The sequence below is a fragment of the Amblyomma americanum genome, chromosome 2 (assembly GCF_052857255.1).
Source record: "Amblyomma americanum isolate KBUSLIRL-KWMA chromosome 2, ASM5285725v1, whole genome shotgun sequence".
Lineage (NCBI taxonomy): Eukaryota > Metazoa > Arthropoda > Arachnida > Ixodida > Ixodidae > Amblyomma > Amblyomma americanum.
Window position 1 is genome coordinate 71847099 of NC_135498.1, and position 16139 is coordinate 71863237.

General features: G+C 41.4%; 1 long non-coding RNA gene across 1 annotated transcript; it reads right to left on the reverse strand.

Annotated features, from left to right (window-relative positions):
* Positions 1-4574: 4574 nt before the first annotated feature.
* On the reverse strand, positions 4575-11124 carry LOC144118682 (uncharacterized). Its single transcript, XR_013312110.1, has 3 exons — positions 11081-11124; positions 5654-5716; positions 4575-4715 (listed from the first exon to the last, which is right to left on the reverse strand). It is a non-coding gene; the product is annotated as an uncharacterized LOC144118682 (long non-coding RNA).
* Between the last annotated feature and the right edge of the window lie 5015 nt (positions 11125-16139).

Sequence of the window (16139 nt, forward strand, 5' to 3'; positions counted from 1 at the left end):
TTGCGAAACTGAAAAGAAAGTGAACGCGCCCCGCAGCTGAGCACACAGATGATGTCGATGTCGAGTGGTTACGATGTGCTGGTAGGGATTGCTGGTGGCAGTGAACGCCATCTTTCGGAGAAAAAACCCGGATTTTTTATGTTTCGCTTCGGATACGGGGTATCAAGAATGTTTCAAGCAACTTGGGTTTCTTCGTAAAATACCTTAAAATTCCTCCTAGATGAGAGTGTTTGCGCAAAATATCGCAGATTCATTGCTGCTGAAGAGCGCCCACTCTGTGCATTGCGCGTTCAATGTGTTTATGTACATTGGCGAACATTAAAATTCTTTGCCTTTAACATAGCCTGATGCGCTTATTTTTATACGACAGGATGTTTTATTCGAGTGAATTGCTTGCCTTTCAAGGCTACAGCGGTGAAAACATGATTTGTTTGTCCCGCAGTTATTAACAGCTCTGTTCTCCTGTTGATGCGCAGGAGTTTAAATGTCTTGGTTAAGACAATCTAGAATAACGATGTTTTTTCTTAAGATTACACCCTCTATTACGACAAAATTCATGAAAGGAGCGAGCACTGGATAAACGCTATTTTTGCTGGATACAACTTAAAGGTATTAAGCGTAGAAACTATACTGATGTTGAGTGTAGATGACTCAATTTGTTTTTAGGACTTAATTCTGCACTTTGTAAGCTCGTGGAGCATGACAATCAGAAATGTTCACTTAACGTGAATAAATTGTCTAAGTCATTCCTTTATACTTTATAGGTGCCCAAGGACGGAACAGCCCACCTTTCCATCCATTACCCAGCAACTAAACAGACATTGATGAAACGAAACTGATCCTCGGCGCTGCATATCTACCTTCTGCAGCATGCATAAACGGCCCTGAGATAATTTTTACAAGGTTTATATTTGTATCATAAATTTTATGTCGGCCGTTGGGATTTATCAGCGCTATGCAATAAGTTTTTGTTGAAAGAGTCCCTCTTGAGCTGTCCGGTATCATTTCAACGCGAACGTCATTTACTTTGCTCAAAATTGCGAGAATTGTGTATAAAATAATTTAGACCAAGTACTATAAGTACTCTGCTATGATTGGATGTATGTGTAGCCAGACACAAGGCAGATGAAGAAGTGTGGAATTGAGTGCATGCACACTTACAATAGTGTTATTTTAACTAAAGCTCTCTCACTGTCATCTTGAAACTCCGAAAAATATTTTTTTACATCACATATACTCTTCCTCATAATTGCTGAAATAACGTGTTTGTTTTGTTTATCGCATGAACGTGCGTCCACGAAGACTTGGTCAATTTGTCCTTCACTTCGTGACATCAGTCTCTGCTGCCCAATCCAGCAATTTATATAAGAAATACAGGATTTCTCTTCATGCCACACTTTAGCGACAGTAGCAAAATCTGTAGTGGCGACCGTGACTTCAATGAAGCGTCTCGTAGCTCTTGAAATTACGCGCAGCAACGCCATCTCATGCCTGACGAGCCCAACTACTTCGGGAGGGCAGCTTCTGCGCGCGCTGCGCACTGGATGGCATTGCTGGGCATGCGGTTGGTGTGGGTGAGGGCGCGTGCATGGATGACAATGGCCGACATTAAGCCGCAGCAAAAGCAGTAGAGGGAGCGTGAGGCATAAGCAGCAACCGTGTCCCTCGCACGCCGCCGCTTTAAATTGTGAGAGGACCGTCGTCTGCTTTGTGGGCTTTTGAAAAAAGTGTTGCGAATATGGGTGGTGCAGTTGAAAAAAGCTCCGCTACGAGTATTTGCAAGGCATCGAAGTGCTTGCAGGGACAGCTGTAGCGGCGTAGACACGTCGCAAGGAACAAGGGGAAGTTGCTTTGCAGGCTATGGTGAAGCCCGGGCGTCGAACGGTTGCAGATGCCCAGCGTGACGCTTTGAGTACAGCTGATGCCAGAGAAGAGCGTATTCCTTAACCGCACAGCGCGTTTTCGGTGTGATGACGTGCGTTTCAGTCGTGCTTACCTGCCGTAAAATCCTATGTGCGAAGCCCAACGAGAGAACACCAGAAAAGAGACAACTGCTCTGGAAAGCGCAACTGTTCTGGTTTCTGCATGATAAGTACTTCCATGCAAACTAGTGTCGTATTTAACTTTAAAAAATTCGAAATATGCAACCCGCGCTTTTTAAAAACAGCAGCTCGATAAAGCTTACTGACTTAACAATGTGTGAGATAAAAGTGTCCTGCATCTTAACAGATCCATTCAGTCACTCTTGGATCTTAGCAGATGTTTAGGTTGGTTTTGTTTGTGGGGGTTTAACGCCCCAAAACGACAAATGTAATGAGGGTCGGAGTAGTAAAGGGTCCGAAAATTTCGACAACGTTTCGTTTTTTAACGTGCACTACCGCACAGTACACAAGCCTCCAGAATTTTACCTCCATCGAAATTCGACCGCCGCGGCCGGGATCATCCAACCCGTGATTTTTGGGTCAGCAGCCAAGCGCCATATCCACTGAGCTACCGCGCCGGGGTATTAGCTGTTGTGTATTTGCATGAAGTTTCACCATTAAGACTTACTATATGATTCACCTCAATCCACCTCAAGTTGCATTCAGCCACGTGCGCAATGTCGGATTATTTATTGGCTCAATGATAATTTTCAATTCCTTGGGGTTGCGAAACGTTGCTACGCAGTTAACAGAGTGTGTGATCAGTTAGGAGGTGATGTATATTTTCAGGATGGCATGGAAAGTTATGAAGGGATAATTAAGATATTAATAGGAAATGAAATTTTCTAAGTACGCAGAGATATAACTGTACATGTGCAGCAATGGTGCGTTCGAAGGGGGCGAGATTGTCATACCTGTTTACTTTTTAGTGCCTAGAAATGAGCGAGTTGTTATGTGAATTTCAGATGCATCAAATCACATTGCAAAAACAGTTTTGCATACTGGCTATTTATTTAAAGATAATGAACGAAATCGTCGGCGAAATGCTCAATACATGAGGAAATGCGATCACCATTATTGCCAGCATTGTGTACATTAACAAAAAAGTGCCCCACATGATAGATTGTGGTCAACCGCATGTTAAAGACATGCATACGAAATACAACCATCGGCTGCTAAAAACAAAGCGCTGTTAGTGAGGAATTACTAAATCAATGGTGTGATGCGGGGGTGAACATATAAGGGACTTGTTTTAGATGGAGAAATCATAGGGTAATTTGTCACACGTTCATGAAAAATGAGAGAAATACCCGATCTAGTCACGATCTAGGTTATCGAGAGGATGCTCAGCACATATTAAGCGAGAAAGAAAGGGATTCGCGTGTAGAGTGTAGGCGACAATCTTGTCCAAAACAGAAAAAATGAGATGGGGGGAGGATATATCTGGTACATTCAAAATAGCTGAATTAGAACCACTTCTAGGGGGAAACATAAGATAAATAACAGTTCTTTTGATGAACAGACTTTTAAAACGAACATTTTTCTGACGCGCATTTGGCGAGTGGTGTACGTTAAGACCAGACATTTAGCAGCAATTGAAGATGCCGAGCTGGATCAGGGGCACTTGGGAGCAGCAACATTAACTGGCCTCTTCAGTCAAATAATTATCTTGAAAATTTAGAAACCTGCAGAGTTTTTACCACAAAGCGGGCAGGGTGTCCTGTACTTAAGAAAACATTAAGGATCTATTGAGGCTATTGAAGCTAATCAGAACGGAAAATTTCTTTTAATAGCTCACTCATTTTGAAACCTCAGTGGCGCCAAAGCAGAATCTGGGCCGTTTAGAATCTATGCAATATTTAAAATTAACATCTGTGTTTCATGTTTGCCCAAAAAGTATAATTTTTATATCTCAATTTTAAGAGTATAAAAGTATTACTTATTTGAAGAGACGAGATCTAGATTTGCAGTGATTAAAGATTCGTTCCCTTACACGAAATATTTTCAGACCGTTGCGGGATCAGCTGATTTCTCATCATAGTTTAAAGTTGAGCTGCGCAAATAGCACAATCGCATGAAAGAGGACGGGACAAGCGCACCTTCTTTTCCCGCTGAATAAACTTACCCGAGAACTCATCGTGATGAACATTTCTCCTGATGTTATATCAGTACAACGAGCCTCTGATGTCTGAGAGAGCAGCGTCACAAAGAGCGAAGCCGAACGTTTTGCATGGTGTCAAACGGCGGGTGGCGTCATCGTTTTCACTTTGTGCTGCCAGCGTTACTTTTATCGTAATGAATAAGAGAAGGAAGCCTGATTTTAGAACGCTGCACTACCTTCCTCAGAATAAGCCCCGCCTATATTGACCGTATCCATTCAATGTATATAGATTGTGATTAATATCTACTGCCATCTGATCAAAGAGGGGGTGTGAGCATCGTTTTCAATGTGAAACCCTTCTGCCTGAATTTGGCCACCGCCATGTGGCACTTTACAACCAGAAAATTTTTAAATCACAAAGCGATGGCTGTAGACTGCGAAATATTAAGCTAAGTAGAGGCATTTTAGAATAGTTATTGACAAAAAAGGCAATGTTTGACAGGGAAGACTTTGTTCTTTTGATTGTATGTTACGAAATGAGCAAATACAAATGTCGTTCACTGCTCGTATTTATTCAGCAACAGGGGAACTTCATTCCTTGCTAGCCATGTCTTCCGCCCTCCCCTTGTTCATCTCATCCATAATGTATAGAGGAATGGCCTCTGCTCCATTGGGTGCCATTGTTAGCAGCGCTGAAAGCAAATGAGCAGAGAAATGTGTTAGGAAGTTTGCATTGAAGTGTTTTAAACATTGCGGCTCTATTCTAGCCGTTCATAGGGGCGCAATTGCGTCATAATATTTATGAGAATGTTTCTTTAAGAGGAAACGCGTGTATTTACAAATATTCGCAATGAAAACTTGACTGAGTGGAGAACAATGTTAAATAGGAAAATTTTCAGAAAGCAGTTGCTTCCAATAAGTTTCATTTTGAACCTATCACTATGTCCGGTCTAGAAGGCGATCAAATAAACTGTCGAAAGTTGAAACTAATCACAGGACCCTGATTACTCCTGTGATTAGACCAATCTCGGCCAATCTGAAAAATTTCAACTTTCCACAGTGTATTAGAGAGTCTTCTAATCCGGATATGCTGATAGATTTATAATGGACTTTATTTAAAACATTTTCGTGGTGAGAATTTTCCTTTTTAATTTGGTCTCTTAGGAAAATCTGCATTCATACTTGTTTGTTAGTTGAATGCGAGCGTAGTTCACTGCTTCGCCGATATATAAGAGCGACATATAAGCAGCAGTGCGCTTTCTGGTAAAAAAAATTAGTTAACAATTTCCCGTGCGAAGTTTTTTCACGGTGATAGGCTTGGGCAAAGGATTAAGTTAACCAGAGCAGTTAGTCTTTTCTCCCATGACTGCGGCATTTAAGATTGCTGACAGAAGGAAGACAGACGGGTGGGAAAGGGGCAGAAACTCCTCTAACATTGACTACTGTTTAGAAGGTGCGGCTTTTACGCCAAAGGGAGCAAATATATCTACGGCGGCAGCGGGGACTGATAATTTGAGAAAGTTTCGGTGTTCTTCTTGCCGCGGTTACAACTTTGTACCCCCACCCCCAACTTAGGAAAAATGAAAGTAAAAATTATTTCGCATCCAAAATTTTTATATCGTACACTTACCAAACATGGCGGCCACCAGACACAGCAGATTGACTGCGAAGTTGTTGGACATGTTGGCTTGGCCTGCAAAATAATAATTTGTCTCTGGCTTAAAGTGCAGAAAAAATAATCTAGGCTTGTACACTCGCTCGCGACGATAAAGATGAAGTAGTATTTTATGCAACCTCGTCGTTCGGAATAATTGCTTCAGGGTCCATTTGACATTGGTTCTGGGTTTAATTCTACTCTGAGCTTTCTGATGTAGTGAAAGCCAAAGTTTCGAAAGTTTCATCATGTGCCCCTGCGATTTGTTCGCTTTTGTTAAGTAATAGGAATGTCACTTCAAGTCATTCGCATAAAACATATAATGGCTGAAATATAAATCAAATGAGCGAACACATAATAAATCCTACGCCCCACACCACAGGTTCCAGCATCTGCGCTACTCACAGGCTAAAGTGCGCACAAACGCACATGTTTGAAGCCAGAATGAAAAGAATACGCACCAGGATAGAGGCTGAGATAACGGGAACAGAAAAGGTTACAATTCAAGAATTCTAAAGTAGACACAGTAGCATGTACGGTGTTCAATCAAATCCACAAAACAAAACGTGCGAATTGCTTTAAATAACAAGCTTTATTGCAAGAAATGTTATCTTAATGAGTGCAAGGACGCTGCTAAACACTGTGCCTGAATTATAGCATATTAAGCAATCCAGCAGGCAAATCAATTACCGCGGTCATCATGCAGCGAGTTATAGTTTTAGAAAAATTGTTTTTTGGCAGGGTGTGGCGCTGCGTTTTTGACGGAACCTGCAGCCGTGGCTCAGTGGTAAGGCTCTGAGCAGCTGGGCCCAGCCCACCGTCGTAAATCAAGCGCAATAGGCACTGCTGCATCTGAGGGCATATTTTGGAACAGGTGTTGGTAATGAGCGTGCACACCGATACTTTTGTTCATTTAATCGCCGACGGAGGGCTATAGGAACAGTTAGGAAACAATTTCTGATGTTTTTCTTCTTTAGAAAAACATTTCGACATCACGTTTGGAGTTAAAGTGAAAGATATTTATTATCCTCCCGGTCAGGTCTGTCCTGTGGGCAGCTAAGAATCCCAGGCGTAGAGGGGAGTTTCTTTTTTCAGTCCAGCGAGAAGTGTATCAAATACTACGATTACCAAAATACAGATGTTAACAACTTCCTAGTGGTGACATTTTCCTGACCATATGATTTTGGTGTCAGCACAGAGTGCACTGCACTGTCGGCACGTCGCTGCAAGCTTGTTTGCTTAGAGGTCGCATTTTCCGTTAGCGATATTTACCAAATCCAGCTTTGAAAAGTAGCAATAAGCTTTTCACGTCAGGGTTGGTCTGTGAAATCGAGTTACGCAACACCCTTAGCGCAGCCCTAACATTCATCTGAGATATGAGAAATGTAAGAAATAAACCTCCGAATTCAGAAACTACAAAATGTGCAGTAGACGGTAGCATTGTTTTACTCACCACTCTATAGCCTGCAGGTAAGAAGTCACAGCAGGTGTGTAAGTTGTACCCGTTATGAAACAAATTCCAGTGGTGTATAGCTTATATAGTGCGCGAAAAAAACAGCGGATCAATTATTGATCGAGTATGAAGCAAAAGAAATAACAAAAAATACAAGACGAGCTGTATGGCCTTTTCATAGATGTCTGTGAAGATAGAAGACAGAAATGCCGAACAAATTCTGTTTTTTGGACATTTCGAAAACATCGCATCACTGAGATACCTTACAGGACACATAGGTGAGAGCAATGTTAACTGTAGTGATATGAAATGCCACAAACGACGTGTTGGACGCCATCTGAAATGAAGTTCGTCATGTCGTGGCATATTCCTTGTGTGATGGACACATTTGTCTTGGACGAAAATATGTTGGGCCTCTGTCGACCTGCTAATCTCGTGATTCGAAATGAAACAAGGCTATCCCAGTCACTTCAGCGAAATTCCTCGCGCTTTTCTCATCTGCCAGAGTATTATCGGTGGCGTTTTTAGGTCGCGATAGCAAATACGCCGCATGACGCGATACATTCAAATTCCAGACCCAGCGTATGTGCGCAGGAGCTGATGATTAGTTTGCGTATTAGTATCTAATTAGCTGTGAGAATGGTTATTTGGAAAGATTTATTTATCACATTTATTGGAATCTAGACGATAGTTCTTTAAAAACATGAGTAATGAAACTATTAGGTAGGCTTAGATTCCAGGATTTTGACGTTGTGTCTTTAAAATATTAAGACAACGCATAAAAACAATAACAATAGCACACAGGCAGAGGCAGCACCAAACGCCAGCAGACGACAGTAATATATCCGTTACTATCAGTAACTGATGCTTAGAAAAGCACACACGAGAATTGGCTGCTTTTTTGACCTCCTTTTAGCTTCTTGTGGTGGCGTGAACACATTTCCTTTTAGTGCAAGCTCTTCACGCGTCGTTTTCCGCTGACAACATGGAAACAAAGAGACGGTGTCATTACACTGCCGCCTTCAAGTGAAACGTCGCGAAGGGTAACAGCAGTTTCGAAATCTGTTAGCCCGTTGGGACATATAAATGCAGGTAAAGAATTTTCGCCGTTGGAGGGGCATGGAAATTATGGTCACCGAGTAGCAACTAGAATGGCCTTCAGGGGCCCAAAGAAAAGCAGCCATTCAGAACTGGACTCAGAAGTGGCTGTGTTCGTGAAATCGCGGAGGTCAGCGTCACATCCAGTCACCAGAGAAGTGCTACAGTCCCAAGGGAGAGCCCTGGCAAGAGAGTCAGACATTCAACCGTACCAGTGGAACCCTCGAGCTAATTCCAACACGCCGTATTAAGCGCACGTCGCTAACAGTCAGATTGCTGCAGCCTGAGATGACATCCCTCAATACTTGGTTGAGCGCTTGCTCCGAAACTTCAACATTTAGAGTGCGTTTGATGGCGCAGAAGATTGGGAACTGTATGAAGAGGGCAGTGATAATGAGGTCAGCGATGTTTCTTTAGCGTGTTGTCTCTGCTGTCGCTCTCACTTGAAAATTCGTCCGGCTTGTGCTCGAGAAATGTTTTCTCTTTGGCAATTAACTTTCCGTTCTGGCCCTAAAATCTTGGCGGGACAAGATTCGCATCAATTTTTGTTCGCAGCCTTACACTCCAAGTCAATTCCGCGCTCATTAGGAGCTGTGAATCAATTATCAACTTCGTTAGAAAGCAAACCTGGATCCAAGACCAAGAGACACTCAAACGTCTTGCTTGTATTTTAGAGCGGGACTGAACGAGTCTATTTTCTAGCGGCATGCTCTGAGACAACTGGCGAATTGTTCAACCCAGAACATATCAGGCCGCTGTGGCAGCAAAGAATGAATTCCAAAATTAGTGCCCACAAGGAAACGAATATTAAAAATAAGTAAAGTTGATGTCTTAACAACAGCGACGAGATTTGCTGTTATTTGGGCTTTTTGCGTACAGAACACGAGAGCATGTGAACCAAACAAGAATTACTTGCTTTCAATCAAACCGTACATTGAGTGCCAAAAGTGAATTGAGGTATTATCAACCCTGGCGTTTTGCAGCAGGTACTGGTTGGTATTGAACAAGCATGGCACTCTTCATGCGGCGTAATTTTAATGCGATGATCTCTCTATTCTGGAATATTCCTTCCTGTTGCTGACAGCGTTCAGCCTATGCTCATGCCTGTCGCGTCGACCTTCGATAATTTTTCAGAGACCCCAGTTCCGGTTTTTAAGCATAGCTTGCTTCATCTCCGAACACTGTCTTTTGTTTCTAGCTCCAGACTGGACACTGAACGCTTATCTCTCAGGATATTTTTGCTAGACCTCTTTCTGTTCCTGTTAGCCTCGCCTTGCAAGCTTTTTATTTCTGGTACAGTAAAAAAGGTATCGTCGCTCTCTCTGGCGAAATATTCTAAGTTCTAAATTAGAAGGCTGGGCTCAAAAATTTTGCTTACCCCAGACTAAGTAGCCTTTTTATTAATGAGAAGATTTCGTGCACTTCATTTACGCCATCTTGAATGTTTCTTGAGATATTCACTACTTTACCCAGACTTCGCAAAGATCTGCACAATATATGTCACCTTGTCTAGGTCCAGCGCATCCGACGCGATTCCGGACATTGCACTGATCTCCTGGCCGTCCGTCCGGCAGGAAATATTTTTTGATAATTCACACGCCTAAAATTTCATTTAGTTTTCTCAATGCAAAAAATCACAAAAAATAGCGAAGGCCTTCATTAGTGCGAACGCAACGGCTATGGTGGCGTGCTAAACCTCCTAAAGAATCCAAAATGAGCTTCATTTTAATGGAAACGAACAAAAAAATCATAGCGTCACATTGACAGGATGCCAATGAAGGTTGCAAACTTTTTGTGCTAATATTTCTTTGAAGGGAAACATCGTAAAACATTTGATATAAGTACACTTCTGTTACATGCTTTTAAGTTTCAATAGGCCTACGAGGACATGATTATAAAATTGTCGCTGACTTTAAGGAAGGCGTGTAGCCCAGAATTATTATTGCTTTTTTAAACTTGACAGAAAATGTATGTCCACAGAATGTCTTTTGAGCCCTAGACCCAAAGACCCAAAAACCCATATTGTTCACCCCAAGGAATACCGCGTCGCGACACAGATAGTGGTGAAATCGGTTAGGGTGGTCTTCGCAGAAGCAGAAAAGAAAAGTAGCCTGGCGAAGCATGCATAGAAATAACAGTACAGGACCTCTATGGATAGCTTTTACTGGAAACCTGATGCCTTCAACTTTCTATTTCAACGTAATTTAATGGCTCGCGATATGATTACTTGTCACTGTGAACTCTGAGAAAGGCTGTCGTAGAAGGCTCTGCAGCTGGGATTCTCATAAGTTTTATTATATTTTCTATTTATTTTCCTCTGAATTTTTCTAAGCTTTCACTACTGCAGATTTATTTTTGTTCATATAAACTGATGTACATTCGTGTTTGCTTGCAAGTGCCTCTGCGGCAACGATCGGATCCTTGACATTGTGCATCGACCAAACATTATAGCCGTTGAGGCAATTTCGGTATCCCCTTAAGTTCATAAGATCAACAGCTAGTATTGCTATTTTACTACTGAGAAAAATATGCTGTGTCTACTTGTTACTTTCGTGTTCGAATGCATGAAGAGATTTTTTGGTTTGTTATCTACCCTACCAAATCTAAATCACTGTAGAAAAAAAAAGAGCTTTTCGAAATGAGTTGCTAAATGAGAACAAATTCGACAGTTATAATCGCTCGTAATATGATTAACGTTATCTAGCAGCATCGCTGCTACCGGACATTCAAAACGGGGATTTGTATGCGGTACACTTTGATCAGCCACGCAAATAAGCATTAAATCCACTTATTGTGCCGTGTCGAAAAAGAATTCACATATTACGGGGAACTCATGGCCTTCGGAAACTTACCGGTAAATGCCTCAGAATACAAAGTAAAAGCTTTTCTGCTCCCGATGGTGATAGCAGCAAATGCATCCAGATGGGGTATATATACTTGTAGCAGGGACGAACTGCCCTATTTTTTTGCTTCGAATGTCACAAATTTTCACGATAAAGCAGCCCATTCATGACAGGCAATTTATTCAGCGGCGGATTTCCATTAGCACGCACAGCTGAAATAAAAAGAAAAAAAGCTGTTAACTCCGAGGAAGGACCGAGTGAAGAGCAGTACTGACCAGAATGTCGGAAAGCCATTAATGAAAGCAGTGTTTGAATGACAGGAGTTTTATTGCTCGCCAGATTTTAATTACCACACAAAGCTGAAGAAAACAGCACAGTCGGACAATTTGGCCGTAAATGACGTCAGCTCTACACACGGACCGCAACAATATAAAAATATTTAATTAAGATACGAAAATTTTAACATCTAATTAAACATGCAGACTCGCAAGAAACTGCGCATATGGTCTGCACTTTCTATTCATTTCTGGTGTTCGCACGATTCGCACTTCTTCTTGCTCTGTCTTTCTCTTATTTATTGAGAAGCGCAGTAGCAAACATAAAGATTTATTATTTCCAATGTTTTTGTGTGATCTGAAATTACAGTTGATTTAAAAACTTGTACAATTTATGAGGATATTATGACGCAATGATGTCCTTTTCCCCAGAGCTCTTGTTGGGGAATAATGTTCGCCTGCAGTTCGTCTTTCATTTGTCTTCTTGCATGGACGCTTTCCACTGCGCTCATTTATTGTCTGTGTTGAATTATTTTCAACTTACTGCCATTTTCAGCCGGGATATTTTGCGCTTGCATGTATTACTCTATATTTCTCGAAGCAATTGATCGAGTGCAAGGTTATCATAATGTCATCAGGACTGCTCAACTGGCAATAAGCCGTGCCTCAAATATGGAATTATTCACCATCAGGTTTCACTTGATTTCATACTTGCACAATCCACACCTTCACACGATCTTAACAGATATAGCTTTAGAGTTAGTTTGTTTTCAATCATCTCAGGAGAACGGCAGAACGCCCAACCCGGTTCTCGAGGAAGACGTATTTCGCGTAAGCCTTGAAAACTGTATGCTCTGAGCAAACATGAACACTTACGAACTCCCCCAAATTTGCGCTTTACTTGATGTTTTATATGGACGTTTGCGATAATTGGGCCTCCTATCAGTCTCTACCATCACTCGAAGGATTGTGAGACGTAATGTGAAATATGCTGAAGTAAACCTCAGGATTCGAGCTGAAGACCAGCACATCTGTGAACTTAACCTATTAGAGACGATCGTACTTTTTAATGTACAGTTTAGTTTTGAAAGATTTCAGGCCAACGATTAATAGTTGCTTTTCAAGTGGCTCAAGCGTTTGCCACCAGAGGTAGGATGAAGCCCCTCAACTATGAATGTGTGTTTCTTGCCCTCAGTGTGTCATCCCTCCCTGGAGCAAGTTCAGGAAAGTTGTTTTGCACCAACTACAGCGGTAGTCGCTTGCTTACATTTTTCTTGCATCCGCGATCATGTACATATCATCATAGTATTAAGTATACAACAGCGCGAAAGACAAAAGTGAATAGTGGATGCTTTGAATTCCCCTCATCTTTCAATTCTCTTGCACTATGATGAAGTACCTGCTGCTGTACTTTTTATAGTGGGATGGGTCTTCCTTCGTGCACAGTGCCGTATATCTGTTCCAGGTCATAGATCTTATAGTTTTCTCATTTTCGTGTAAAGAAACCGTTCTTTTTTCGAACAAGGAGGCCTTAAAGCTTGTTTCGCCAGTAGCTAGCTATCCTGAATAACATGTGGATGTGGCTTTAATCACTTGTAATAAATATTTGGTTATAAGAACTGCATGCGGAGTAGTGCAATCGGATGCGGTTATGCATTTGGCACATACTGTAAAACAGCAGAGATTCCTCCAGTTCAGTAAAGAAACGTTTGGAAGCGCGTGTTTTCTTATCATTTCCTGAGATGTTTTCAACCCCTAGTGACCATATCTTCATTTTGGGCAACTTTTTGTTTTTACCAGTCAAGACATTTTAACACACTGCTGGCAGGGATTGCGGGCTACAGGAACCGTTCGCGAAAACCGACTTAGGAAGTGTCCACGGGGCCTTAAAGAAAAATATGGTATGAAAACAGCGAGGAGAAATTAGCTTTTCTATCAATCGCGTAGGTCACCCGTTTTCCGTGAAGTCTGAGTACCACAGGGCGGTAACTATGATTTGCAATTATCACAGCATTGAGACAACATGTTTAGAAAAGCGGTGGTCGCCCACAGCGCACGAAACTGCACTTTTGACGGTAAATTTTTTTTTTCTCTTTACTATACTGGCATGACAGGAGTCGATGTGGGCGCCTAGATAATGTACCAACAGAAGGGCTACTCTTCATTATCTACGTCTCGACATGCCGCAACCAGGCGTTCGCAGGCTCACTCGTCTCTCAAGATTTTTTTCACAAAAGAGAAATTTTCGTGCTCAAATTAGAGAAACAACAGCGGTGTTACGCCTCTAACTTCGAAACTAGTAAAGGAATTTTGTCGAAATTTCAGAAATCTATTTTGCGCAATAAGAATCTTTATGTGCAAAATATAAAAAACACCATTGGATTTTTTTGTCCCTCATGAATAATTGGGCTTCTAAAATGACGTAAGGTCATCAACACCTGGTATGAATAGGTGGCGAACAGAAGCGAGTAATGTGACTAGGCGAACTGAAGTCGTCTTTTTAAGGAATTGAAAGGATTTCTTCAATATGTTGCCCCGAACGCAGATATTTATCTCATCATGATGTTTTCTTTGTAGACCAAGGTTGGGTCTGCACTCGTGGAGTTTGTCACTTTGACTAGATTCAAGGTGCTATAAGCAAATTTGTTTTTCGAGGCATTCTTGAAAAAAATATGCTTCTATATTCACGCAGGATTCTGTGTTGTGTATATGCGTATGGACAGAATTAAGTTCTGAGGTATCGTTCTAGGCTTGTGGAAAATTGAAGGCAAAAAGTGGACCGGTGGTTCTTATGGAGTGGAGAGGCATGGCTGATGATATCATTTCAATTGAACATCGTTAGATGAGCATCGCACGTCGTCAGAGAAAACAGAAGTAATTTTTGGCACGCAGAAAGTCGAACAAATGCTGCGAAAGTGGGCACACATAATCTAGACATTTTTGAAAGCTTCATGGGCACCATGCTTTGGCTTTGCGTTATTCTTGAAATTGTTACTCCATACCTTTATTAACGAAACTTATAATAGTCAGTCTTTCAAGGAGCGCAGTAAGGAGTTCTACATTAAAATTGACCTCAAAACAAATTGCTCCTTAGTAGGCTATTAGCTTCTTTTGTGCACAAAAAACAGAAATCGCAGTACCACCACCGCCGTGCGCATTTTTTACCCCGGACAAAAAGTAAAATTCCAGGGATCTTTATATGATATCTTTTGTTGATGATTGTATGAAGAGCGTCGCATGAATTGTTTGGTCTGTAATTTTGTAATATCGAGACATTCGTTTACTCGATATTACAAAATTAACAACTGTGGCAATTTTTTTTATAAAGTTACCAAATAACTGGTGCAACAATTTAACAGCGTGTGTCCATTACGTTCCGGCATTGTCGCTGGTTATTTGAGACAACTATCAGTTGGTACTGTTCTTTGTTGGCTCGTTTGAGTAGTTTATCAAGTATTACGGTTGTCGAAAGGACCTTATTTTTTAAAGGTGCCCAGACTTCAGCGTTCTCTCCTTCCGTTCATTTAGCAGTTAACAAGCCATTTCGCAGTTTTACGCACGAGTCGTATCTGTGTCATTGCTTTGGCGTAGGCCGCCATGTAGCGGTGACTTCTGCACAGGTAACCTCTTAAGCTGGAACTTGCTAGGGTGTCATTCCCATGAACAATCTTGCTCAAAACATAATGAAATAAATGCATTCGTTGTTGTTCGCAGAAAAACTCGTTCTAAACATGCGGCTATCGAGACAACGCAAACGGCATGTTCAGCTCATCTCATTTGCCCTAAATTTAAAATTACTCTGATGAATATGGATAAGAGCCAGGAATAATTCAAGAAATGAGAGATATCGGCTGGTCATTAAAGGTGTTGACAAACATTTGAGCTCCGGGAAATTAGAAATCGCTCTTCTATTCAACAAGCCTAGAGGCCCACATGTGCGCTACATATACTGGTGCAATGAGTTTCACAGTATAAAGTAGCATAACAGACAAAAATTAGTAGAAGGGGATCGGGAGGTGGACGCTGCACTGGTTGAAAGCGGTGACAGGTTGTAATGGCGGAACATAAAAAGAAATTTGAGAAGATTGAAGCCCGCAAGCAATGTGAATCAGAACATGAAGATGGACGCCTTTACAGGGAAAAGCGTTTGACTTCTGAAGCATTCACATCCTCAGGGATCACACAAGGCTGCCAAGAAATGATTCATGGCTAGTGGTAATAGATGGCAAGAAGAGGCGGTGTGAGAAAAAAAAATTTCAGGTGCGAAAATGGGCTGTTTACGTCGTGCTGAAGATGCAAACGCAAAACGTTTTGATTGGCTTTTTGAAACAACCGTGTCGAAGAGCATGAACGAGTATGGCAAAGCTTTTGAAACAAGGACACGAATTTAGGCAACCTACGATTCTCAGAAAATAATATTAATAAATTTTATTCCACTTACTATAGATGCACGGGAGAGATGCTTGAAATGAGCCGGTCAACATTGTTTACAACTAATTGAGCTTCATTTATTAGATACGCCTGATACAGATTCCATATAACATATGCGTATAATATTACGGAGTGAAATAATTTAGGGCGAGGCGCATGTCTAGTTCTTCTACTGACTAATGAACCTTGCGCCTCACGATCCAAAGCGCTTTTGACACCGTGCTCAAGATACTGTTTATGTAAATATTTTATGGCTAGTTAGATGAAAAATTAAGGCGCCAATATCTTAATTGCAAAATTTTTATTGGACAATGCAATATATGCAAAGGAAGAGATTAACGGCTCATTTTCTTAGAGATGGC